We start from the raw sequence: 21,536 nt of genomic DNA on the forward strand, positions 1-21,536 counted from the left end.
TTAACTGTTTGAAACTTTGATACAGGTTATTGAAATGAAAATAATGAAGGTGCACAGGTTGTAGATAATTCAGTGTCACTTTTTTGTGGCAATAAGCTTATTTTATAATATTAGCCATATTAAAGCAATTTTGAGAAGTCCAAATACATTTTTGAACATGAATTAATTAAACCAATCGTCAATAAAGTGATGTCAAACCTAGGTCATTACTTTTTGGACTAAAACTTTAATTTTTGAACCGCCCTAATTAATTTTTAGACAAGAAAAACACAAAAACGAGGTTGCAGATACACAGACGATGGACATCATCAATGAATCTGCCACGGGAAATAGTCCCTAGGAAATGGAGTATTTTCTCCTGCGATGTTTGCCAAAATGTACAGTGCCCGGATATTTTAGGAAAATGGCAGAAAATACTGACAGATGGTGTCACACATTTGTTGGTTTTGGTCTTTTCATAGGACTTGCTGACATTGAGGATGTTTTCCCACCTGCGCTTTTTAGTCGTCCCTTGAGAGGAGGTGGTCTCGGTCTGGTCCCAAACTCTGGAGCTGCTCATTTGTGGTGGGAACATGATCCGACCCAACTACCAGGTTTACTCTGCAGCTTTGAGCTGAACGGCTCCTGCAGCCAGGTGTGCTTTGCATTCTAGGATGCAGCAGAGCATGCAAACTGTAGCGGCTTGCGTAGGAGTCGCAACTGGCCGGAGAATGAGCCAAGGTCTCAACTCGAAGGTGCATTCGACATTCTGCTGGTAAGGTTTTGCCCTGTATATTGTTCAGATAATTACGGTTACGAGCAAATGCAAACTCTGCAGTTGCACTTTCTCTCACAGAAATGTGCTCTAGTCCAGAACACGGGATCTTCTTCATGTATTTACTTTCTTGATCCCTCCCAACACGCATCCATCTGACCAATGAGCCCTTTGTGGGCTTTATTCAACTTTTCTAATTCAATTCATTATTATTAGAAACAAATTACTTGATGGAAACTCAGCGAAAGAGACAAACATAGACTATGAAGTCAGTGCTCTGGTCTGACCAATGGAATCAGAGTTAGGATCCAGAACTGCTTCTATTTCGATGAGGGGGCACTCCGCCTTGTAAGATTGACCTCCCACCTGTGGGGCATGCATTCCTGTGTGGTATTAAACACACACTACACACGCCTGGTGGGGATGTCTTAAACACTTGGACTGGCTCCTCCACCTGCACCATCATTACATGACATCATCCACAGTCTGTTACAACAAAAGGAGGCTCTTCTCCTCTTCAGTCAGTGTGGATGCCGTCTGTACGCCATGAGGACCGGGTGCTGATCCAGCCGCTGATTCATGTCGAACGTGAGTGGGTTTGAGTGTGGGGCTGTTTTGTGGTTACGGCTGCAGGTCAGGTTCTTTGAGTGAACTCCAGGTGAGTGTTGACAGAAAACCCAGCCAGGTGATCATATGGGGGAGTGAGTGAATCACTGTCTGAGAACCGAGGGAAAGATGAGGATGACAAAAAGAATCTTTACTCATTGACATTTTCTTTCTTTAACCCATCCTTTCTTAGTCTGTCCTGTTTCTTTTCTTTTTGCCCACATCCACTATTTTTTACATTTATACTTAAAAAAGATGTTTCTCTTTGTCCGTTGGCTTTTTTTTTTTCTACACGGGAGGATTGATTTTGTGACTAATTCATTGTTTTGTAATTGAATAGTAGGACAACAGAAGAACAATTGCTCAATTATATTAGATGTATTTTGGGATTATCATAGTTTGAATGAGTATTATTATTATTATTATTATTATCATACTATGATAATAATAATAATAATAATATACCCCCCAGTAATACAACTTTTGCTCTTGATTTGTTGGTCCAGTCAGAGAGACTATACAGTTAAATGACACTAATTTGAAGATATTTATTAATTTTTTAATTGAAAGATTTGGCACTTTTGAGAAAGCATTTGAGGCTTGACGTAGTATTTTCTCCTCTGTTAATGCTGATTATTGTAAAACATACAGATACTACTATTGTCAGATGCTGATGAGAATAACAATTACAGTAACAATATGTATACATGCGGTGTTAAATTCAGGACACTCCCATTCATTTCCTTTCATCACGTTTGATTTGAGGGAAATAAATCGGGATATTTCAAGAGCATCAGTGGACTTGTGTAATTACTGATGACCACAGACATGCTGTCGAACACACCCTGCCCTGCCCAACGGCTTGCTCAACCCGTGTGTGGTGTGTGTGTGTGTGTGTGTGTGTGTGTGTGTGTGTGTGTGTGTGTGTGTGTGTGTGTGTGTGTGTGTGTGTGTGTGTGTGTGTGTGTGTGTGTGTGTGTGTGTGTGTGTGTGTGTGTGTGTGTGTGTTGTGTGTGAGCATGTGTGTGTGTGTTGTATGTAGTTTCTGCCTGAACCAAGAATAAAATCTAGAAAAGTGGCTTTGAATTAAAGTGTTTTTAAATATTAATTAACCGTCATTGCAAAGACATTGGTACATTTTGTTTTATGAAATGGTATAGACTATACCTTTAAAATCTAAAGCTGCTTCATGACACAGATAATATTAAAATAGCACTTGGGAGGGTTAAACTTGAAGCGACTTAATAATAATGTTGCCTTTCCTGAGCAGACTCTTGACCTCTGACCTTCTGTCGGGAGTCACACAGGTCAGCACATGGCCGGGTTTATTTGCCTGGTTCTCTAATCATCCAACAAATTACAGAGTGTGTGTGTGTGTGTGTGTGTGTGTGTGTGTGTGTGTGTGTGTGTGTGTGTGCGTGCGTGTGTACATTTATATGTCTGTAAATGGTTGTGGGTTAGGGTGTAACACTGCTGTCATCACAGTCTTATCATAAATTCCTCTCTGAGATAAACAGTGGAGGCATTTGCAAATGCATATTTCCTAGTCGTGTAAAATTGAAGGTGACCAAATTCAACTCATATAAACCTCAAACTGAGAATCATAAAGCATCTTGTATCCTGGACAAAACCAAACAAAATGTAAATCCTTTGTCTCAAGCAAGAGCTAGCCTGAAAGATTACAGGCGTTGCTGATCTTGTTGTCTATACTAGCAGCTGTTATGCAGGTAAATTCTGCATTTCATAATTATACTACTGTCTACATGTGGAGGAAGCAGCTGTTATTGGAACAATTTGCGAGTGTTGTGTCCATCGGCACCATCAGCCCTGCGGAGCGAACGTATGAAGTCACGGTGTGTGGCTTTGCGGAGGGCGATAGACACAAAACTTTCCTTTTCTTATCAATGCTTGTCTGTTCTACACAACTATTATGACGTTAACGGAAACAACTGTAAATGAGCAAAAGCAAAAAACTTTTACTGCAATATATGTCAAGATATTTCAGATCTGAACTAAAGTGGTGGACCAACCGCCAAAGATTCCACAGCACCAAAAGTGCATGATGAGAGGTTCCTGTTTGTGTAGACTTAATAAGGGTTAATGGAAGTGACAAATAGAGTGTATAACCATGTTTAGTCTCCAAGTGGATGAGTGGAAATGCATAGTCACTGTTAGGACCTATGTGTATTTGATATGGCTTCATCCAAGCAGTAGATTCGTTTATTTTGGTTGTTTGAGTCTGTATAACTTACAAATTCAAAAGGCACCCCAAAGTTCATCATTACTTTGATATTTAACTAAGTAAACCATTAGTCACTGTGGTAATGTGGTTTGTATATGGACATAAACATGAAGGCCCTGACCTCATGAGTAACGGGTCTGCATTATAAACTGCATGATGTGAGATTTCCCTGAAGCACAGTATACACTCGGGAACACGTCTTTGCACACGTATACGAGAAAGAAATACACATGAGAAAAGACTTTGAGAAGGAACAAGACAAAGAAGGAAACAACAGGGCCATACATTATTACACTTGTATCACAGACTTTTATTTGATGTCAAATTAAGCCAGCTGATCACATCCTTGCTCATTTTCTTCCCTGAAGCTACAGCCAGCAGCCCGTGTAGTTTAGCGAGAAGACCGAAACCAGGAGGAAACTGCTCGCCTTGCTCTTTCCTAAGGCTACACAATCGGACGCCCTACCTATTGCGCAGTTAGTTCCTGACCGGTTATGAGAAAGAAAAAAACAGCACAAAACTTTGTATTCTTACACTTCAGTTTTTGCAAGCATGAACGAATGAGATACAATGTGTTCACTAGTGAACTTCTGGAGGGCTGGTGGGTAGAGTCTGTTACTGGTGACAGAGCTCACTGTTTCCCCTGGTTCCAGTTCATGCAAAGCTAAGCTAAGTGTCTCCATGGCCGTAGCTTCATATGGAACAAACGGATATGACGGTGCTATCGATCTTCTCATCTAACCCTGGGCAAGAGTGTGAATTGGCGTTATTGTCGAATTGTTACGCTATGAACGTATAACTAAAGAGTTCAAATGGAACGAAGGAATACAATTATTAAGACATAACTTCACTGCTTATCCAAAAGTATGACGAGAAAACCATGTGTGTGTGTGTCTGTGTGTGTGTGTGCGTGTGTGTGTGTGTGTGTGTGTGTGTGTGTGTGTGTGTGTGTGTGTGTGTGTGTGTGGACAACGCCCCACTAGACACTCAATATAAATCCATTTGCTGGTGCCACAGTCTGAATGACCATCGTCTCTGTGAGTGTGTGTGACCATAATGCACTGTACACCCGACCACTTACTGGGCAAGATGTCCCACACACACACACACACATGCGCGCACACATACACACGATAGACACATCACCACCTATAATCACTGATGAAAGAAGTTCTCAGATCACATACTTATGTAAAAGTACTAATACAACAGTGTAAAAATAGCGTTACAAGAAAGAATCCCACTAAAGTAACAGTAACCTCCATGGATTCAAAGAGTATATGTGACAATCTAGTCTTTTTACTCTAACCACCCTCTTAATCATTGACTTCTTTCTTCCGTCATATTTCAGTCCAATACAACAAGAACATTGATCTGTCTCGCTGTTGTCTCTTTTGGAAATTTAGTAGAATTTGAGACTTTCATTGAAATTCCGAAAGTCTAAAGAATGATGTCAGCATTACTCGATCTGAAATACACACACACACACACATGCAGTGGTATAATGAGAAAAAGGTGCAAGCAGCACAATGGCTTTCAGATCTGCCAGACCATTGGTCTGCCTCCTGTGCTGCTCCCCTCCCCCAATACCCCCCCCCCCCTTTTTTTTTTGTTCCACATCTGTTTCTCAAACTTGGGGAAGGGCCTTGGAGAGAACAATATCTGGGTCAGAGTAAACTCTCTCTTTCTGTGTGCATGTGTGTGCGCAGGCATGAATGTGTGCACGACATACACATCATCAACTTCATGAAGACTGTCGCACAGTCTTTGAACCTGAAGATAGCACAGTGTCCCAAATGTGTGTGTGTGTGGGTGAGAATTCTAAAAAGTGGATTTTTATTTGAATGAAAGCCAAGATGAGACGTTCATCATCTGCATTCTGCTCCAACGTTGAAGAAAAGGAAGTTCAGAAAAGGAAGAGGGGTAAGATTCCTCTCAGCCTTCATCACTGACAGTGTGCACTATAACTACATAATTCAACAGTAAATGATGAATGTCTTCAACTTGATAAAACTTTACCCCATCTGTGATGCAGACATTTCCAACCCCATTCTTTTTTCTTCTTCCAGTTAAACCCGCTGGAGCAGGATCAAAGCATATGCTGCCACCTTTTGGACGGAGCAGGTAACACAGTGCTAGACTGAGAAAAACACGAGGTCTTAACTAGATCCACTGAGCACCTCCAGCTGGACTGAGCAAATATATTTTATTAGTGGCAAGAAACTACCCAATACCACAGAAAACACATACAGTTTGTTATCATCAGTTTTGTCAGATGACAACAAATAACGGAAAAGTAAGGTTTTGGGAAGTGTTTGGGAAGTCGTGAGCATTCGACTGGATTCATGAGACTCCGATTATACGACATAAATTGTGTGAGAGTTTGTAAATGGATGTTTTTATGTAGTTTTGCTGTTGTTGAACGCATGCAGCAACAACAGCAAGAGAGTTATTGTGGCACCAGCAAAAGATTTTATTTTGAGTCTCTAGTGGGGCGTTGTTCAATTCATCAAGTCAGTTTTTTCAATTCAAGGTAACATGATGTGAGTAATTCAGATACAAACTGTCATTTTAGTCCTCCTTTGATATATAAAGTAATACATATGTGTACCTGGAGAAGGTTTATTAACTCTTCACATAGCTAACATACCTAACCAAGCACAAAAAACCTGTTTTAACCATGCATATGTCTAATTAATAGCAACAGTGCAGCAGATATGCTAGAAGAGTGAAACGTCTCATTTTAAAAGAAAATTAATAAATTAAAAGCATGTTATCTTTATACAGCATTATGAAATGAATGGTCCAAATAGTTAGTTCAATCAACAGGACACATCAAAGAAAAGGAGAAAAAAAAAATTTGACTGCCGTGTTTCAACATTTTACATCTCTCTCAGCTTTTATGTCTTTATCTCACTGCCTCTCAGACTACTTTGCTTGGGATATTTTTCTTTCGCCAGTCTGACAAAGTCCTCAGCACTGTCCAGCGACACCAGGCGGTCCTGAGAGAGAGAGTGAGAGATGAAGACAGATGAGGAGTGTGTGTGTGTGTGTGTGTGTGTGTGTGTGTGTGTGTGTGTGTGTGTGTGTGTGTGTGTGTGTGTGTGTGTGTGTGTGTACCATGACACAGAGGTATTTGCTCTGGTGTGCAGTCTCTGGAGGAAACAGAGAGGTGCGGTCCAGCAGCTGTTTCAACAGTTGGGTCGCTTTGTTCAGTTGGTCCTGATCTCGGCTGAAACGGCTCCGTTTGTTCACACACAGCAAGGCCTCCACCTCGCACTGGTAACCTGCCGAGAGACGGAGGGGTGATCACACACTCGTAAGGGAGCACAACGCATCACGGCAGATCGGACTTGATTGGAGCAGATATTAACCGGACAGAATAACATCAGAGTGTCACCGAGCTGCAGCAGGATCTTCTTCCATCGAGATCTGACTTCTCGTCTGGCGTAGCGTAACGAGTGTATGTCATAATTCAGCTTCTCCCATTCCTGTAAGCAAACACACACAATAGATTTATTGAAAGCAGTGGATGAACTAAGCAATTATTTTCAGCCACCTTCTGGTTGCGAGCTTTATCGTTCTCGACCTGAGAAGAGGCCGAATTACCGGAATAACAGATACTCTATCTCTCTTTTTCATTCATGTGGTGAACTGTCCCTTTTAAGCCAAACAACTTAAGTAGTATTGTTTCAAACGGACTGAACAAGATAAATAATCTGATATGTAACTTTACATTAATATAAGCAGAGAATTTACAGATATTCTACTTTATTTCCTGGGTCAGTTTTCATCTAACAGACCCATTTTCAGTTTGTTTGGCCTAATATTGATTGGGATGGTTGGCTGAATATTCTCTTTGAATGGGCAGCCAGGCTGTTGGCCTACATCTCCACTGAGGAACTCCATCAACACAATGCGCCCACTGTGTCCTGCAGCCGACTATTCTCAACACAACACTGACAGTCACATGTTCGCCAAAAGCAACCTCTCTGCTCAGAGATTACGGTCACTCTGCAGAGAAATGCAGCGAGAAGGTATTTTATGTACTGCAGGGATCCTTCAAAGATACAATTAGTACCCTTTGCACACAGAAAGTTACTGTGTGTCTAATCCATTCTAACTGTAATAAACAACCTGTGACTGTGTGAGAAGTAGTGGGCCACTGATTGAATTATATATGTACTTAGTGTGTGTGTGTGTGTGTGTGTGTGTGTGTGTTTTTAACCTCTCCTAACGTAATACTTTTAATATGGAGTTACTTTGGATTCTAGGTCAACTCTATTTACTGATGGGAGTCAACTTTAAATTGAGTCAAAAGCTTCTTTGAGAGCTATACCTGTTTGTGTCCTCTTCTCTTATTGAATAACCACATTAGAGAGCTGCAGGAGAACAGATAAGGGAGCGGATGATGATTTACGGTAGTACTTCCTAGTGGATATGTGGAATTTCTAAAAGCCAGGACATACAGTACATCTTTGTTTCATCTTGGTCTGGATGAAAAACACCAGGTCTCTGCTTAGTGAATTAGTGAATCACTGCTAAATGTGTAAAGACTCTTTAGATCAACTAAAGCGACGCTTTAGGATTTACTAATACCCAGTCAATTGATTATCACTGAAGGGTATGGTAACTCTTTTTCTGATTCTTATAAAGATTGCAGCTATTCACGTATTGTCGGACTTTCACAGCATTTCCGAAGAAAAGCATGTTGTCACTATCAAGTGGGTCATTTTAAATTAGACACAAACAATCAAACTGATATATCAATGGCTTTAAAGTGTAGAATTATGACTTTAGCTGCATTTTCAGAATCCTATCATTACATTGTGTAAATTCAGTGTGTGTGTGTGTGTGTGTTCTTGTACTTCTATCCCGGTGGGGACTTTTTTTGAGTGCACACAGCCCCATGGGGTCTTGTGTTACTGTGGGGATAACAGATGAAGTACTGCAGTCCTCATGAGGTCAGTTATTCTGGAAGTGTGCATCGCAGTTTGTTCACTCACTTACTTCTATTGGTCAAAAGTAGTATTAAAGTTTGGGAATGAATTTTTTACTTTCTTTTTGGACCAAAGAGAGGCATGAATACATTGCTACATTTGTAAGAATAAATAAATACACAAATAAATAGATACACAAATCAATACATAATATGAATATTGATATTGATATTAATATTTCACTTTTTAATTATATCTTAATATTATTAATGATCTCATCATTGATATTAATAACAATAATAATAACAGCAATAATAATAATGTATCTAAAAGTCTATATTTGATTTCTTATGAATGTCAGTGGTGTAATTAATATGGAGATCAACAAGGTCTTGTTTTGTAGCAATGCTTTATTTTAAATTTGTGATTTTGTGCTGTACAAAATATATTGAGTGTATTGAAAAAAAAAGATTAAAAAATACAAGTATTGCATTATTGGGGCTATTATATACCTACTATAAAGATGCATAGCATTTAAATAATAAATGTCTTAGCTTCATCGTAATCACAATGTTATCTTATTCTTCAATGCATTGAGCATTCAACCATATGATGAATCTAAATAGTGAAATAACGGTTGCAAATTTGTCTCCTGCCTGGATTTAATTTTGAGATTTATTTTCGGGGATTGGCTGATTATTATTTTTGTCCATAGCGGAAGCAAAGGAGCAGACATGGTGCTGCTTTTGTCTTTGTATTTATGTGTGTTAATCTTCCATCTCACATTGTCATGCAAAAACAACCACGCGTTCTCCCACCTCTGTAGCCTTGTCAGCCTGGTCTCTCATGCTGATGAAAGCCTGTAGCTCTCTGTCCGATCCTGTGGAAGAGCCGAAGGCTCCGCTGGTGTCGGTCCACGGCTTCCTCGAAGGCCATGGGCAAAAAAGACTCTCCTCTTCTGTGCCGCTGTCGCTGGACTCACTGGATACCACTGTCTGCCTGGAAGCTGTGGTGGTGTGCATGCTGGAGAGAAGGAAGTAGAATAACTGGTTTAACAAATTAAGATTGGAGGCAGATCTTTGGGGTTTTGATCATGTCTGTCAGGGGTTTTGTCTCACCGCAAAATAGCATTCTTCTCCTCGCTGTTGTGTTTCAAATAGTACTGGCAGCAGCAGATGGTGAACTTGGCTCCCATTGGCCCTCTCCAAAAGTTTGCAACAATTAAAATATATGCTCCCTGATGAAAATCCCCAAAAACAATCGCACTTTGTCTCATAGGATTTCCTCTTCTCTAGAATCCTCTCGAAATCAAAATATGTCCAATCTGAAATGTCCTCATTTGTAAGTGTCGAAGACTAAAAATCTGTCTGTCCTCCTTTTCCCTGAGCCTTGCCTGGCCTGGATGAGAGCCCGTCTGTCAATTACATTATGCACGTGAGTCCAAACAGGGACAACAAAAACAACACACAAACACACACACACACACACACACACACACACACACACACACACACACACACACACACACAGGACAGCTCAGAGATGAATGGCACATTTATTCAGCAACTCCTGATGGTGCAGAATGCAGCGTGAGAGGCATAGCTTTCTATCTCTATCGTTGCAAAACACAAGCTCAGTACACAAAATGTAGTTTGGATCTGGAGTTGTCCTATAATGCCCTGCCTGCCTGTTTCCAGTTAAGTTCAACATTTCTATATATATATATATATATATATATATATATATATATATATATATATATATATATATATATATATATAATATATTTTTTTATTTCATTTATTTATTTATATATTTATATTTATATATATATTATATATTTATATATATATATATATTTATTTATATATATTTTTTTATTTTATTTATTATATATATATATATTAATTTATATATATATATATATATATATAAAGAAGAGATACGTCTGTTTACTACCTTGTGGTGTCAGCTGTTACATCATTTTAGTGACTCTTCATAAATGTTAATACATAACTGATTTGTAATTTTCCCTGCCATGATCCCTCAAGTATTTACCTCTGTGTCAGCCTGTAAAAAATAAATGTGAATGCTTTTCAACATGATAACTTCAGATCCACCTGGCTGATAAAAATAAATCCCACTGCTACTGGAAGAGAGTCACAGCAGTGTTAGTTGGTGCTGCAGGAGCAAGCACTGAGGGAGGTGAACTCTGTGGTGGAAGATTTCTATGTTTGATCAGGAGGAGAGTTGTGGTTCAAATATTCATTTGTAAGAAACAGAGTCTTCAAAGGAATCAAAGTTGTCTTTCCGTTTAATAAGCTTGCAAGCTGGAAAAGGGTTCTTCAGCCACGTATCTCAGTGAGCTGTGGAAATCTCTTTGTCAATACATTGTGTTACACTGTGATTTATACAAGCATATGCATCCTCCTCCACGACCCACCAATAACGACAGAGAAAGAATATGTGTAGGTTTATACCATATAAGGAATTTAAAAGAAGAAAGAGTTCATGTTTCGATACTACCCAAATTCAGATAAACTTCTATTGCACATATTCATCTTTTTTTAATGGTAAAAAACTGCAGGGATAGCGGAGCACTTTCCCCAACAGCCTGCTTCAGCTCTGCTGTCACAAGGACAGATACAGGAGAACATTCCTGCCAACTGCAATAAATAAATCACTTATACACTTATACACTTTCATTTTTTAAATTCTTTTTTAACATTTTCATTTCCTCTATTATTTAAATTATTAAATGTAAATGTAATATGTCCTGCCCTGCTTTTATAGTATAGTATTGTATATATGTAAACATGTTTGCTGCTTCTTCACTAAAGTTCCTCCTGGGGATGAATACAGTATCCTATCCTATCGTTTCCTAAAATGATTAGAATATATTTTCACATCTTTATAGCTGACATTGTTATTTTATTGCCCTTAGGTCTAACCCAAGAATGACTTACTTTCATATACTTTGTTTTTAAATGCAAATAAACATGTGTTCATGATGCTAATCTATCTATCTTTTATATTCACAGTTTTGTGGAGGCTTTGCAAACAACACAGATTTATTACTACACCAAATATCACCCCATGGATGAGGTCAGAGTCTATTTGGAGCCCTAAATAACCAGGATATCTCATTGTTAATATATCTGGCTGTTTATTATCTCTCTCACACATTAGATTTGCACTTTAATCATTATGGAATACAGATGGACGTTGGCCTATTGAATTGCAATACAGATATCCAGGTGGATGGAAGATATGGAGCGAGGGAACCCAGAGCGGGTCTCCTCTACTGTCTACGGACACACTTGTTGAGTCATCCATTCATCTAAAACGGGCAGAGAGAAGAAGGTTATATGGGTGGACTGTGGTATCCATGCTCGAGAGTGGATCGCTCATGCCTTCTGCCAGTGGTTTGTCAAAGAGGTTTGTACCCTCATTACAGTCATGCTTTCACTGGTACACATGTTTACCCCGGCTAGTATACATTCTGACACGTGAGCCTTTGTTCAGATTGTGCACTTGTATTCTACCAATAAGAAGCTGGAGCAGATGCTACAGAACCTTGACGTCTATGTTACTCCTGTGGTCAATGTGGACGGATACATGTTCTCCTGGGCCAATACCAGCGTGAGTGCTCCACAGGTTGTATAAGTCTTCATCACATGTCGGTGTTGTGGCTGAACGACATACGGCCGCTTTGTGTCAGAGATAATGTGTAACTGAGTGGCTTCACATTTCATTAACAAGCTTCGTGACCTCTGTGTCTCTACGTTCACATGTCCTTACCATGCAGACTCGTCTGTGGAGAAAGTCTTGTTCGACCCCTCTTCCAGGCAGTAGCTGTTATGGTATCGACCTCAACAGAAACTTTAATGCCAACTGGGGAAGTGAGTTGCGAGCTTCCAGCTAGTAGTTACTCAAAGCTCCTACATGTAGGATTAACACATTTCTGACTTATTGGTCATATACGTCATAAACCCAAATAGAAACATCGCCAACAGGATGTCAATTGCTACTGACATGAAATCTACTCTCTTCCGTGAAACTGGAAAGCCGCACAGAACAACTTAATATTATAGCGTCAGTCCACGTGACACGGCTCAAGCCCTCTGACACTTAAAAGTGTTGGCTTTCACGAGCCTCCCTCTATGAATTCACATGTTCTAATTGTTCTTGACATGTGAAAACATGTTTTGAAAATAAACCTGGCGGTGCCTCGTGAAAAAAACAGCCACATATATTATCGCAGGTTGTGTGGATGAACGTGATGCTGTTTCCGTCCTCAGTGGTTGGAGTGTCATTTGACAGTTGTGCAAACACCTACTGTGGGAAATCAGCAGGGTCAGAGCCAGAGGCGAAAGCTGTGATGGACTTTGTTGGTAACTACCTGTCAATCATTGGAATTACATTTAAAACAATACATTATTATGTATTGGTATTAGTATTTGTTTATTGATTTAAATGTGCTATACATGTGTGTTCATGTATATGAATGGATAATTTATATTAAAGCTTATATAAAAGTGGTTGTCTGAACATAATCTTGTGTAACTGACATCATTACTATGCTTTTTTTTGCATTAACTTACCTTAAATAATGTAATGTTGTGATGTCATCTTGATATCAATCACATGTTTATAGGTAAGATGGTGAACAAGACTCTGTGTTTCCTCACCATCCACTCTGCTGGACAACTTCTACTCTTGCCATACGCCCACCCTGAGATCTCTGCACCCAACTATGATGAACTGGTGAGTTTGTGTGTGTGTGTGTGTGTGTGTGTGTGTGTGTGTGTGTGTGTGTGTGTGTGTGTCTGTCTGTGTGTGTGTGTGTGTGTGTGTTACCTGGTTTACAAAAAACAAATCTTAAACATATTTTTTGTTTACTGTGCAGGTTTCAGTCGGTGAGGCAGCAGCAGCAAAGATGGAGAAGGCCCATGGAATGGGCTACACTGTAGGAACATCTCCACAAATCCTTTCCTCTCCTCAATACAGCTGTTATCTACACGTCATCTGATCTGCACTCACTTTGATGAGTCACTCTGATGTTCTTATCCTTAGCAGACGAAATGTAAACAAAAGCACACAGGTTGTGATTCGTATGTGATTCGCCTTTTGGAGTCATCGCGAATGAACAAATGCTCTTTCAACCTTCAGATCCATACTCAGGCTCAAGCTGCGACTGGGCTCGTCTCATCGGCATCCCGTTCTCTTACACCTTTGAGCTGAGAGACAAAGGTGAGCTGGACTTGGGGTAATGTGGACTCCTTGTAGCCCCAGTCAGACCTAAAGCCCTGGCTTCTATTTAATGACCCCTCAGGTGAGTTCAAGCACTTGCTGCCGGAAGATCAGATCCAGCCGGCCTGCGAGGAGGCCTACATAGGAGCTCTCTCCATCATCACACATGTTCACGACAAGACCTTCAACAGCGGCACCCTCCTTAACGCTGCTGTTTCTGGGGTAGCGAAGATGATTTGGAGCAGCATCACGACTGTGTTTCTCACCCATGGGGTCTTTGTGTAAGATGGCGAAACTGTCAAGGGTACAAGGTTGTTCCATTACTTATTAGATGAGGATATACGGAACAGGTCTGTAATCTATTGTGGAGCCGTGGGTCTTTCTGATGCATTTAACCCAATTCTATTATTAGTGCTCATTAATGACATATATTGCTAATAAACTTGACAATCAAAGCATGAGGTCCTTTATGCATATGCTCAAACAGCTGCAGCTCTATTTCATTTTGATAAAAGTTATTGAGGGTGACGTGGTGGTGGTGTCGCCCCTCCTTACAGCAGCAGGGGGCAATGTCCTCCCATTTTTATACACCACACTCTTTCTCGTCTGTGCCACCAGCTTCACACGTCCAGACACGCTGTACATGTTCACTCTCTCTGTAGCTGTGTCTGGAGGACCTTTCATAGTACATCGTTACCTCCACATATATGAGAATACTTGTTTTGTCATCATATCCGACTCTTCAATTCCAACACCGGGGTGATAAAGACAGAAAAACGCATATTTAGTTTGACTGCCTTTATCTGCATTATCTCACAAATATTAATGCCATCAACACAACACAATGATTAGGCTCTAATCCATAATCGCTTCATTCATGTGTTGAACAAATCAGGCTTGAGACTTGATGTGAGTGAAAGGTTTGGAGTCTGGTTGTATAATACTTTTACATCTGTTATATGCCATATGACTTGATGATCATACACTTTAATAGGGATGTAGAGTATTGAATATATGGAAAATAAGTTGGAGGTTCTTTTCATCCATTTTTGCAGGAGCAAAGGACATTGTTACCATGACAAACATCTTTGACTCAAGGTTCAGGGACAAGTCTTTCTATATTAGTCAGATTGCTCACCATCTTCCACAATGGAGGTTGTTGGCTTCCCTTTCACATTGTTCTCACTGGATTAGAATCTGTAAGGCCTTCATATTCGGGTTAATTTAGCTTGAAAGCATTTTTCTTTTGTCACCATTGAGAACTCTAGATATATATTCCCTCGAACATTCTCCCTCTCTTTCTCTATAGGGTATCCTGCCCACACACGCACACACACGCATGCACGCACGCACACACACACACACACACACATACATATATATATGTACAGCCTTTCAGGGAACAAACTATTCACTGCTCCATCACTTACAGTCATGAAAGATAATCACACGACTTGGTTGAGGCAGAGCAGAGCTTCCTGACACACACATACACACACACACACACACACACACACACACACACACACACACACACACACACACACACACACACACAAGCATTAGAACTGGGCAGGGATTCAGAGACACAGATTGAAGGTGATTATAATTCACAGTGAAGTCTGGCTGGTTTAGCTATCAGCAGCTCATCCATCTATGTGTGGGTGAGCTCTCATCAAGGTAGCAGGGAAAGAACCCACCGCGGACGTGTAAATCACACAGATAGGGGAAGTGGGGGAGAGTGGAGGAAGAAATCGAGCCCACCCATTAAGGAAGAGGTGAGTGATGAATGGATGGAAGAGAGGGGTTGCTGGAAGACAATAATAAGGGGGAAATAATGTACAGGATAGCACAGTGTGTGATTCACAAAGCAAAATGGATTCACTTAAAGTAAACAATAACGACTTAACATTCAGGTCTGCAAACTGGAGGAAAATAGTAGCACGGCGCCACAATATAACAATGCGAACATAACTATATGTACCTGATTTGGTTTCTCAGATAAGGATATGTTTGCCTCTGCATCACCCAGCTCATTTGAGTCACAAAGCAAATTTGTATTTCTGGTAAATTAAATCTTTTATTATTATACAATGGTCCTGGAAAGTATATATTTCTTATTGGCTATCGGTATCCATCAACAACGGTTCTATATCAGTTTGCAAGTTAAAGCTATATATGTAACTTTTTGAATAATTAATAGCATACTATAGCATATATTGGCCTGCACACTGAGTGTTACCAGATAGTGTTGTGCCGTCTTGTTTTGCAGCAAAAGTTGAGCCAGGTTGAAGAGCAGAGGCTTTTTAAACTATTTGTATTTCTCTTTTGTCTCAGCAGAAGCTCATTAAATCATGTTGGTGCAACATTATCAAACAATGGCCCCACGGACTATTTTAGTATATGCAATCAATATGGAATCAGTCAAAAATGGACACATGTGACAGTAACTGTTCAGAGGAAAAGGGGTGGTGGTGGTGGTGGTGGTGGTGGTGGTGGTGGGGGGTAATGGAGAGTTTCACAGGATCCAAAAGTATGATTGGACATTTCCTGTAATACTTCAACACTGGAAACCCTGTTGAAATGTGAATTATGGCCAGCTAAAGGAAATAATAGTAATATGTTTATTCAGGTTTGACTATGTATTTTTAGGGTGAGACAATACATCTAAACTCTCAGAAACTCTCTATGAATCCCTGAGGGGGCCAGGATCAATTTCCAGTGTGAGGGTATAAGAGGAGAAATCGTGTTTTTGTTTCTCTAAGTGTTGAGACTTTTTCGACAACTCAACCTCTCATTTGTCTGCTCCACTCTCCTTAACAGAGATGCCAGTGGGGGAAAGCCTCAGTACCGCTCTCCTTTCCACACGGGGGAGGGGGGGACTGTAAGTTGATTTCTGCACTGTGTCGGTACAATTTACCACTGACGCCTTTTCACTTTTTAAGCTGAGACTGGTGGGTTTCATGGGGCTCCTTTCAATCATGTGCACATTTAAATGATGAATAGAAGTGTGTGTGAGAGGGCTCTTCCGCTGCGGACCCATGACACATCTTTGCTACATATTTTTTATTGCTAATCAATGTAGATGACACCATTTTTTTGCACACTGTCACAGACGATCGATGAGAATTATGCCATGCTTTTTAACTGTCACTGGTAATCAATGAGGGTGGCGCCATCATCTGCATCTCCTGATCATTACATCTGGTGATCCATAACAAAGCTGGCTGGGGGATGACACATGGTCATCCTACTGGCTGTCCGTGATGATGGGTAGCTGTGTGTGTGTGTGTGATGTGAGAGAATGGAAACGAGTGAAACTGAATGGCAGACAGACAGAGGAAGGGAACTCATAAAATGTAAATAAAAGTCACAGCCATAGGTGGCTGGAAAGAATTTGACACGAGACACAAGGTTGAGGAAGTGGAGCGTTCATATTTCAAACCATCAATCTGCCAAGGCTATCAGCAGACGGTACAGTAGACAACACAACCACACAGCCTCCCTCCATCCCTCCCTCCCTTCCTTCCTTCCTTCCTTCCTTCCTTCCTTCCTTCCTTCCTTCCTTCCTTCCTTCCTTCCTTCCTTCCTTCCTTCCTTCTGTCTAAGTGCCCACAGAGGGGCCTTATGTGGGGTCATCAAATGGTTTATGATGTCTGTATTAAAGGCACTGTACATGCTGTTTCCCCAAATCAACTTCTCACTATGAACATGTAGGTCCTACATGATCGCACTATTTCCTCCCAAAGTTGGAACACGTTTGGTTATTTTGCATGAGCACTTTAAATTACTTTTTTTCTTTGTCTGTGCTCTTAAAGTAGGAACAGCTCTAATGGTAAAAGTGATGCCATTTCTTTTGGTGAACTAATTAGCACATTAACAATAATGATTTAGAGGTTTATAACTGTATTTGACAACTCCGTCTCACGGGTAGGCGTATAAATAGCACGGCATTTCCGACGTTAATCGCTTTCCGAATGTCGCTTTTAAGTCTCATTAAACACCACACCGTTATCGGAACCTTCACAGTTTAATACAGGCAACTAATCCACTTAGGTTTAGTAAAAGCATCAATGTGCTTAAAATAAATATGTAAAGGAGAAGTCGTACGTGAACAATGTAACAGGAAAACACGTCACTCGTGTATTTTTTTAAAAAGCTTAGGGACTCTGGTCTCCGTGTTTGTTTGATCTATTCACCTGAATGGTCTCTCTCACGTTTCATCCGACGTCCGACGTTCTGGAGGTAACATAAGCAAATGCCTCTACGTACAAAAAGCAAGAAAGATGTTCATTATTGCAAAATGATTTAGAAATGTAGACATTTAAATCTGAATCAGGCCAATTGGGACATTGCAACATGGTGAATGTGTTGGCAAACAGCTGCCTATTTAAACATCCGTCAGACCCGGAGGAGCATTAGCGTTCATTCTGAGGCCTCTTCCTGTCAAATATAAGCCCAATATTTTCTCTTTGTTTTTGTTCTGTTGTGACTTCCTAAAAGAAATATCTGGCCCTTTAGCTGTTAAATGCACCGCCGGGTTCCCCACCTAGAAGCTAAATGTGTCTGTCTTCAGGAAATTAAACTGTTGAAAGTAGCAATATTGAATAAAAGCAATAAAGCTAAAGATGCTAAAATGCTTCATAACTGAGTGGAAAGGAACTGCAGTTGGGGCTCATTCTCTGTGGATTTGTCAATATTAGCAACCCCTGTCACATCACACATAGTTATTTCATTCATTTTCAATTTAAAGATATTGCCATCTTATCAAAATCTGATCAAACCAGACAAAAAGTTTCACTGGTATGAATTGTGTTTTTTCCCCCACGATTAAATTTTGATTGTTTCTTATTCATTACTGATTATTTATCACTATTGAAAAAGAGCTGAAACCAAGATGTAAGGCGCCATTTCATGGCTTCAATGTCTGTCTCTTCGTGTGTGCATACACATAGGTTAATGAGTACGTATTCATGCCAGCATTGACCCCAGAACATAATCACTATGATTGAAAGTCTGTGGTACTTCCATCAGAGTAGATCAAGTCATAATTAAGGTTTCCTTCATAACTACTGGTATTATGTTGGAAGCGGAGTGAATAACTCACCCCTGTTCAGTGGAGGAGGATATGCCGAAGCACAGACACATAACAACATGAACATGAGTTCGCTCACCAGTGACCTAGTGAGCAGATTTTATTTTATTTACTTCACCAGGGTGAACTTTCCAACCGGGACCAGCTTCCTCTCAAGAGTGTAGAAAATCTCTCTGAGGAATAACATTCAGGGTGACTGAGTCATCGTCCTCTCATTAGTACTTTAAGTATATCTCTAAATATGTTTGATTGCAGAATATGAATATGTTTCCCGGGTCTCATTCCCCCGCTCTAAAATTGTTATTTCAACCTTCGTGACCGACAGCTCTTTTTCATCTATGAACAATTGCATTTCCTTGAACCTTGAAAACGGGGCAAGGCTTATTCCCTCGACTTCCTGCTCGGCACACTCGCTCTAGCCGTTGACCCGACATTCCCCACATGAGATAACCGTGAAAATATTTCACATCCTTTTTGGCCCGTTCACGCACCAAAAGATAGAGCAACAAGGGATGAGTGGGAGCCAGGACACGGAGGAAGGAGACCGATCGAGGGTGAACGAGGGACTTTTGCAGTGGAATAGAAAGAGGCTGACGAACAAACAGAGACCACACAGCAATCAGGCCAGTCACAGACCATCACCGAGAGGTGACCGAGCCATCTGTGTCTCTGCCCGCCTGTAAAATGACTTGCCAGCACAACAGGAAATAGCCAATATGGCACTAATACACTGAGGCAACACAAAGAATGCCCTGATGGACATATCTATTCTGACAACACTGTGTGTGTGTGTGTGTGTGTGTGTGTGTGTGTGTGTGTGTGTGTGTGTGTGTGTGTGTGTGTGTGGAAATCACACACAAATATTTCTCCATCTTTAGTCTCTCTGAAGTCAACGCGGCTATAACTGGATAATGAAAGAAACAGAAACAGTGTTTGATGAAGACTAATTCTGAAATTAAACACAGAAGGAGTAACTTAATATTGCGAATAATGCCTCAAATCCTGGACCGAGTTTGAATTACTCTGTTTTAATAATGTGGAAAGGAATAAACTTGGGCTTAATGTTATTATATTGGGTATACTCTGGGGAAACTGATCTACTCGGTGATTTATGATACCGCTGGGTTGAATAATGAACGTGTGTGTGTGCCTGTGTGCATGCGTGTGTTTGCAGATGTGTTTTCGAAAAATCTGTCTGTCGATGTTTGTGTCAGTGTGTCATGACCTGTGAATAATGGTAATCGATATCTACACACATCCTCGACCACTGTGGAAAGCTGGAGGTGATTGACAAGACACGTACACACACACACACACACACACACACACACACACACACACACACACACACACACACACACACACACACACACACACACATCCCAGTCGTCTTCCTCCCCTTCCAAAAACACTTGCAGTGGGACAATTCTGCAAAGTCCAATCCTTGTCTTTGTGTCTTTTGAAGCAAGAAAACGAACCCTACACGATGTTGCTTAGTTGTTGTTATTCTTTCCTCTTCCTCTAGGTGGCACTGTTAACCAGCAAACAGTGGCACCAACCAGCAGACAACCGTCAAGCAAGGCAGCAGGTCTGGATTAGTTTGCTGCACAGTGTGTGTATTTTACTTTTTGCACATTAAGGATATGTAGTGAACAGAAGAATCCCAGGAAGATGTAACCAAGTGTCCCCTATGCCAGCTCGCATTCTTTCTTATGGAAGTGAGATGCATTCATGTTGTTGTTAAGTTTACTCAAAATAGTTTATCTTTCATTTTGGGTAAATATGAATCCTGAGGGCCACTCAGAACAGCATACATCACATAATAAGCAGCATGAAAAATATCAAGATTTAGAAAACAGCACTGCTCCTATTTTTTTTTAGGTTTGTAAAGATTGTTTCCCAAATGATGAAAGTTAAATATCAAAGGTCTTTTCTTAGTCTGACTCTCCCTCACTCATTTGTGACTGTGTGTGTGTGTGTGTGTGTGTGTGTGTGTGTGTGCGAGTGTGAGTGCGTGTGCGTGCGTGTGTGTGTGCGTGTGTGTGTGTGTGTGTGCGTGTAGGCGTGTGTGTGTGTGTGTGTGTGTGTGTAGGCGTGTGTAGGCGGTGGTTCACACAAATGAGCATACAACTGTGAACTCGTGCTTGATTTATTTTTCCAGCAAGTTCAACAAAAGGCGGTTTCCTCTCGGGTTTCCAACATAAAAGCGAGACCCGATTATTTGTCAGCGTTTGTCTTTTTCTGCCTTTTTTTCATCCTCACCTTCAAATTGTAAACTTGTACGTAAACACAGCTACACATCCACAGCAGGAGACTATTCTGTGGAGTAATCAGTCATCCCGGATGTGCACCCATAGGGGCTGAATTGTGATGGATCCCCGCCTGACTGTCCTCTGAGGAGAAGGTGCCCTTTAGCCTACATAAGAAGCAGACCGTATTACTGGTCATGTCAGGAGGGGGGGGGGGGGGGGGGGGGGGGGGCATGCCTCGTGCTGCTGCGAAGGTGCTGAGCTGCTTTACACAATCAGGGTCAGAGCAGATGAAGAAATCATGCAAGTTTCTTGCTGATGGTGTGACTAACACATGACTTTCCATCTAAAGTTCAATTACGGAAAGAGAATTCACTTTCATTCCACTGATGGAAAT

The 21,536-nt window shown here is 40.7% G+C and overlaps 1 pseudogene; it reads left to right on the forward strand.

Annotated features, from left to right (window-relative positions):
* The first annotated feature begins 10,084 nt into the window (after window positions 1-10,084).
* On the forward strand, window positions 10,085-14,080 carry LOC117750604 (annotated as a pseudogene).
* Window positions 14,081-21,536: the final 7,456 nt, after the last annotated feature.

This window comes from Cyclopterus lumpus, chromosome 21 (assembly GCF_009769545.1).
Source record: "Cyclopterus lumpus isolate fCycLum1 chromosome 21, fCycLum1.pri, whole genome shotgun sequence".
NCBI classification, from domain to species: Eukaryota; Metazoa; Chordata; class Actinopteri; order Perciformes; family Cyclopteridae; genus Cyclopterus; species Cyclopterus lumpus.